The sequence below is a fragment of the Neophocaena asiaeorientalis genome, unplaced genomic scaffold (genome assembly GCF_003031525.2).
Source record: "Neophocaena asiaeorientalis asiaeorientalis breed wild unplaced genomic scaffold, Neophocaena_asiaeorientalis_V1.1 scaffold1004, whole genome shotgun sequence".
Classification (NCBI taxonomy): Eukaryota; Metazoa; Chordata; class Mammalia; order Artiodactyla; family Phocoenidae; genus Neophocaena; species Neophocaena asiaeorientalis.
Genome location: NW_020174276.1, coordinates 185,338 through 192,580, shown reverse-complemented (window position 1 = coordinate 192,580; position 7,243 = coordinate 185,338).

Below are 7,243 nucleotides of genomic sequence, written 5' to 3'. Positions count from 1 at the left end.
CGTCGCCTTCCTCTGGGCCAGGCTGGGTCTGGCGGGGGCCTTCCAGCGCGGGGCTGGGGGCTGTTTGGGGGCTCTATGGGCTCCCTCCTCGGAGGTGGGCCGCAGCCGTGGCCTGTCCAGCTGCCCGTCACTAGGCCTGTCCGGGCTGCCGTTCCCGGGGGTGGGTCGCACTCGACCTGCAGAAGGAGCCGGTGTGGGCTGGGGTGCCTGGACCGCTATGTGGCGGGGAGGCAGCACCTCCTTCCCGAGCTGGGGATCAGCTGTCGGCCGGCCCGCCTCCCTCCTTCTGTCTACCCAGGCCTCACTTCTGCCCTCTTCTCTCCTCAGGGGCTCTCAGCCTTCTGTCACCGACCCCCAAGGCCACCAAGTGTCAGAGATTCCCTGATCTCCTCCCCGATTTTTCATGGTCCCAGAGTGGGGGACCCCGAGCGGGAGAGACGGGGAGCAGAGAGAGCTCAATGTCAAGGGCAGGATGGGTCGCCCTGCCTGCCTCTCAGAACTCCTGGGGACCCTTCAGGCCTGTTGGGACAAGGCAGCGGCAGGTCCTTGACTCATGAAGGTGGGCCCAGGAGAGCTTCAGTAGCCCTAGGCAGAGGGGCTGGGCCTGTTCCTGTGCCCGCCCCCCCTGCCCCGGTTCCCTGTGGGTTCTTCCTGGGCAGGGAGGGGTGGGCAGCCTCTGGGGAGATGAAGGAGTCGCTGGTGGAGGTGACGGCCCCAGTGGCTGCCGCGAGAGCAGGTTGTTAGGGGCCAGGCGAGCCCCGGGGCCACGCTGAGGGGCTTTCAGCCGCTGCAAAGGAGGGGCGGCGGCTCCCCGCCCTGGCGCCAGCTGCAGTGGCCCCTCCTAGGGGGCTGTCTCCCCTCCCCCGCCCCCACCCTGGGCAACCAGCGCGAGGGCCTCCCAGAGTCTGCAGTCCCCCCTCGCCCCCCAGGGAGGATTCCCTGAGGCTCATGGGTCCCTCCTGGCCCTGAACCGAACACCCACGGGGGGCACCACGTGGGCAGCCTCAGGGTGACCCGCTCGCTCTCCCTCTGCCCCCGCCCCGGGGGGTCCCGCTAGCGGGGCAGGGTCCCGTCCTGCCAGCCTCCCTGCTGGTGCCCCTACTCACCGTCGGGGGGCCCAGATGGGCTGGGCAGCAGCGGCCGCAGGGTGGGAAGCCCTATGGAGGCTGGCTGCAGCACGGGCTCTCTCAGGCCCGGCCCCTGCCTGGTCAGGGCCCCTCCAGGGCAGCAGCCCGCCCAGAGGGCCAGGAAAGGGAGCAGCGCGCTCTGCATGGCCACCGTGCGCAGGCCGCCCCGGCCGGCGGAGGGGATGAAGGGCTGGGAGGGGTGGCAGCGGCGGCCGCGGCAGGATGGGACACCAGGGGGGCGGCAAGTGACAGTCCGGATCCCTGAGCTACAGTGCTGGGAGCCTCCCGGACCCAGCCCGGCCCTTCCCCAGGAAGGCTCCCCCCAACGAACGCCTCCGCAGGCCTGGCCCCCGACTCCCCCCAAGGTCCCCTGCTCCCACCTGAGGAGAAAGAGAGATTGATTTTTTTCTTGGACCCGAGCTCTCTCGCTCCTTTTCTGAGAGGCCTGTGTTCCTTCTCCACTGGCGCCGGCCCAGTGGCCCCTGTGAATGGGGCTTCTGTCTCCGCACACAGGGGACCTGGGAGGCCCACCACAGAGCAGGCTGCCCGCCCCAGGCTGCCAGGTCCTTCCTCGGCGGCTGGGAAAGGAGAGGCGCCGGGCCCCGAGAGCAAGCTGCAGGCCCCAGGACCTCCAGGGTCCTCGGGAGAGGGGGCAGGTGCCAGGGCCACTGGGACAATGGCGACTCCGGCCCCTCTGGAGCCGGCCAAGCCTGTGAGCTTCCACCACAGGCACCGGTGCCAAGGCCTTCCAATTCCAGGAACACGGGGGTAGCAAGCGTAGACCCCAGCCCCTGGGGCCCCAGGGCCGCCCGGGCACAGACCTCGTGCCTCAGACGGGGCTGGAGGACGCAGTTGAGCCCCTGCTCCTTCTACTGGCTCCCTGCCCACCTCTGGGCAGCTTCCCTTCCTCCAGGCGTCCACTTCCTCCTCTGTAAAATGGTGAGCAGGTATACGTCCTGAATGCCACCTCCCATGCCCCCTCCGCCCACAGCGGAGTGTGTGTGGGCCGGGGGCGGCCCCGTTCCTCGGGCACACTTGGCTTGGGGTGGCCTGGCAGTGGCCTGGGTGAGGCCACCTCACCGGTTCCCCCAGACTGCTTGGCTGAGGGTTCCAGGCCTCAGTGTGACGGCTGCCCGAGACGCCCCTATGCCTCATGGGTGCCCTCTCAGGCAGAGGGGTACCTGTGGGTCGGGGTGGGGCCTGAGAACAGGGGCTGTGGGCTGCAGCAAGAGGCAAAGAAGGGGTGTCTGACCGCAGGCCCCCCGGCCCGCCCTCAGAGGGCCCAGCCCCAGGCCCAGCTGTGGGAGCCGAGGGCGGGCGGGGGCTGGCAAAGAGGCCGGGTCTCACCACATGGCTCTTCGGGGCCAGCCTTGAGGAAGCTTTTCCTACAGCTCTGTCCAGCATTGACTTATGTTTGGAAGCGATCTTAAAAAATGAGTTAATTGTGGGCAAGGCTTGGGCGGAGGGGAGAGGGGGAGGGGAGTGAGCAGCAGGGCCAGGAAAGCTCGTGGAGAAAGCGGGTCCCGTAGCCATCTGGGGTTCAAGGCACCGTCAGGGGCCACAGAGGAATGTGTGAGACCCAGGACAGGGCTGGGGGCAGGGCACAGAGTCCCCCGCAAGTGGGTCTTCGTTGGGGTCTTCAGCGTTTGCCCATGTGGGCCTGGGGATCAGCCCGAGTCCGCAGCGCCAGCTGTACTGCGGCCGGGGTGTGGCAGGGACTCACAGGGTCTGCCGGCACCCCCCTCCCCTGTCCTGTCCAGGTCTCTGGTTTCAGGCCTGAATTTGGGGCCGCGCCGCACGCAGACCAGAGACAGAACCCGGCTGGGGATTGTAAGCAAGCACCCTGGGCGCCAGGGATGAAGCCACCGTCTGCCTGAGCGCCCGTGGGTGACACAGGATGTGCTGGACGAGCGAGCACGACCCCCCTCCCCCCTTGCGCAAAAGGGACTGAGGGGGTAGGGCTCGCCCAACTCCGATGCCAGGCGCCAGGCCTCCTGCCTCCTGCCTCCTGGTCGGGCATCACTTGAGGAGGTGGTAGGACCCAGCCTGATGCGGGACCCTGTAGATAGACTGTGGCGGGAGCCCTGGCTCTGAACCTCCCCCTGCCTAGGGATGGATTCTGGAATCCTGGCCCCCAACCCATTTCCCCTGTTCGCGCCGCTCCCCAGGCGCTGACTAAACATCCTGCCATCTGGTTCCCATTAGCAGGGCTGGAGGTGGGGGAGGCCTGCTCCCAGGTTTCTCTGGCACAGTGGCCTGGAGGAGGGAGGGACCCCCGCTCCTACCCACCTAGGCAGGAAGGGGTGAGGCCTGGAGCGCTCTCAGTTCCCCAGGTCCTGTGGAGTCCTGTCCTCGCTGCCCTTCCCCCACCGGGGGCCCCGTGTCAGGGGGCCTGACCATCGTGGGGACCTTGAAAGAACCCGCACAGAGCAAAGCCAGCTTGCAGGGGCTCAGCAGGACCAGAGGTGCCGTCCTGCCCCGCCCCTCCTGCACACAGAGCTTGGTCACGGACTTGGGCTGAGACAGGCAGGGCCCCTGGCCAACACTAACCCTGAGCTTGGTGTCTGGAGCGCAGGGCGGGAGGGTTGTCAGGATTTTCCAGGAACCAGAGATGCAGCCCGGGTGTTGCTGGAAGGGTTTTGGGCTCCCAGCTCTGCCCTGGACGGCCTGGCCATGTGATGTCAGGAGGAAGCCTCCCTGCTCAGGACCTCAGTTTCCCCATCTCGATGTGGTGGCTATGGGCTGCTTAGAAAGTTCTAGAATCTGAGACCTGGAAGGGGCCTAGAGAAGCTGCATAAGATGATCACGGTTGCTTCTGGCTGCACAATCGCAGGGTTCTGAGGGCTAGGAAGGGACTCCTGCCCCCTCTCCTCCTGTCCTTCCCTTACACGTGGCCCACTGTCCACACACACTTGCCCCCCAAGAACACACATACCCTCACAAGTCAGGACACATTCCCTCACAACTGGCAGCCCGGAGGATGCCAAAGCAATGCCCTTTGTCCCTTAAGCCTCCTGAGAACTGCACAGCGGAAAGCTCCCCTCCTGTCAAGGGAGGATTGGAGAATGGATTCTTTGCTCACAGAACATTCCTGAGCCCCTGTGGTGGGCCAGGCACCGTTCCCCAGCACAGCGTGCAGTACGATGGTGAACTACATGGCCAGCTCCCCTGTGCTCACAGAGCTGGCCGTCTAGTGGGGTGCACGAGGACCCCATCAGAAGGAAACGGCTGGTCAGGGTGACTGCAGGAAGAAACACTTTCGACAGGGGATCAGATGAGGACCGTGAGAAAGTGACATTTGGGTGGAGATGTGAGTGAAAAGGAGATAGCCACGCAAAAAGGGCTCCAGTAAAGAGCCCTCCAAAAAGGAGGGACAGCAGTGCGAAGGCCTTGAGGCAGGCAAGGCTTTGGCCCAGTTTGAGAACCAGCAAAGAGACCAGTGAGGTGGAGCGGGCTAAGTGAGGGGTGAGGGTGGGGAAGGGCAGGAGGGCCAGCTTGATAGGGTGGCGGGTGGACTTTGCCTTTGACCTTGAGGGAAGCAGGGAGCCATTGTGGACTTCTGAGCAGAGGAGTCACACATGATCTGACTCTTTAAAAAAATTCGTATTGAAGTCTAGTTGATTTACGATGTTGTGTAAATTTCTGCTGTCCCGCAAAGTGACTCAGATACATATATATATATATATTCTTTCTTTCTTCATATTCTTTTCCATTACGGTTTATCACAGGATATTGAATATAGTTTCCTGTGCTATAAAGTAGGATTGCGTCGTTTATCCATCCTATATATAATAGTTTGCAGCTACTAATCCCAAACTCGCGATCCTTCCCTCCCTCCCCTCCCACCCCAGTGGCAACCACAAGTCTGTTCTCTGTATCTGTGAGTCTGTTTCTGTTTCGTAGATATGTTCATTTGTGTCGTATTTTAGATACCACATATAAGTGATATCCTATGGTATTTGTCTTTCTCTTTCTGACTTACTTGACTTAGTATGATAATCTCTAGGTCCATCCATGTTGCTGCAAATCCATGTTGCTGCAAAGAATTTCATTCTTTTTAATGGCTGAGTAATATTCCATTGTATATGTGTACCACATCTTCTTTATCCATTCCTCTGTCGATGGGCATTTAGGTTGTTTGCATGTCTTGGTTATTGTGAATAGTGCTGCTATGAACATGGGGGATGCATGTATATTTTCTAATTAGAGTTTTTGTCTTTTCCAGTATATGGCCAGGAGTGGGATTGCTGGATCACATGGTAATTCTGTTTTTAGTTTTTTAAGGAACCTCCATACTGTTCTCCATAGTGGCTGCATCAATTTACATATCCACCAACAGTGTAGGAGGGTCCCCTTTTCTTCACACCCTCTCCAGCATTTACTGTTTGTAGACTTTTTGATGATGGCCATTCTGACTGGTGTGAGGTGGTACCTCATGGCAGTTTTGATTTACTATTCTCTAGTAATTAGTGATGTTGAGCATCTTTTCATGTGCCTATTGGCAATCTGTATGTCTTCTTTGGAGAACTGTCTATTTAGGTCTTCTGCCCATTTAGGTCTTCTGCCCATTTTTCGATTGGGTTGTTGGTTTTTTTGGTTATTGAATTATATGAACTGCTTGTATATTTTGGATATTAAGCCCTTGTCGGGCGCATCATTTGCAAATATTTTCTCCCAGTCCATAGGTTGTGATCTGACTTATATTGTAAGAGGGTCCCTCGGGCTACAGGGTGGAGCACAGACTTGTTGGGGGCACAAGGGCAGAAGGAGAGAACCAGTGTGGAGGCAGCTGCACCCTCCACGGGAGAGGTCACCGTGTCTGGCCCAGGGTGGGGCGGGCTGGTGGGAGAAGTGGGTGGAGCCAGAACACTGTGGGTGGAGTGAGCCTGGGGCAGAAGCTGGGGAGGCCAGCCCCTGACCTCCCAGGTGGGAGGCTGGTGATTAGACAGCCAAGCGGTAACATCTATAAGGCAGTTCCGTGTATGAATCTGGAGCTCAGGGCCAAGGTCTGCACTGCCAGGCCTGCCCTCCTGCTGTCTGTCATTTGACAAGTTCACTGAGCCCCTCCTATGTACCAGGCCTTCTGCCAGGGCCCAGGGCAGAACAGTGGCTCTGCAGCCAAAGACACACCCTTGGGGTGACCCCCAGAGCAAGGGAACAGGCCTGCTCTTGTGCCTTCCACAATGTGTCCCAGTAACATCAAAGCCTGTGTATGTGTGCGTGTGTGTGTACGGATGTGCACATGGATGCCAGGTCTACCCATGGGGGGGGTATGTGGGAGGGTCCCTCCAGCATGTGTTTGGGCATCTATTGTATATAAATAAAGGTACAGTGGCTTTTTCCCTCTTCAAACTTGGAGAAGAAGAAAGCCAAACTTTCCATGCCCTCTTCCTGTTGCCAGCAGTTGCTTCCTTAGAGAAAACCCATCTTGTTTTAATGTCATTAAAACCTCAGAGGATCTGGTCCCAATTAAACAACTTTTCTTGCAGATGCTTTTGTGAAAACTAAATACATCAGGCGATCCGGACTCACGTGTCATGCTTCCTTGCTTGAGACCTAGCGCTCCTGAGGGAGCAAGCCATGGAGGTGGGGGGCGGGGGGAGACACTGAGGCAGGGACAGAGAAAGAAGGAGGAAAAGGGAACACAGAACCCCAGTGATGGCTGGGGATGCAGTGGTGGGTAGTTAGAAGTCCTGGCGGTCAGCGGAGAGAAGCCGACACCTTCAGCTGCTGGGCTGTGGGCATCCCTGGGGAGGGTGCCAGTGGAAGGTGGGCCGGAGGAGGTGGAAAGCAGCAAGAGTGGTTTGGGGGCAAAAAGGTCCCAGGTGGCCGATGTGGCTGGGTCGAGGGAGCAGGGCCATGGCTGGGATAGGGGCACGTGAAGGCCACTTTTCCATCCTCCTTCCCGTCTGAAATTCCAGATGGTTCTTGCCAATAACGTGGGCCCTGCTTGACTCCCTGTAGAAGTTGCCTCTGCCCCTCCAGGTGGGCATGGAGGGGCCTCAGACATGGGACAGAGTCTGGGCAGACACTGGGGCTCGAGTGAGGACTGGGGGCGAGGGAGAGGGAAGGCGAGGTCCACCGCCCGCCGCCGGCCCTCCCGAGTGGGCACGTTC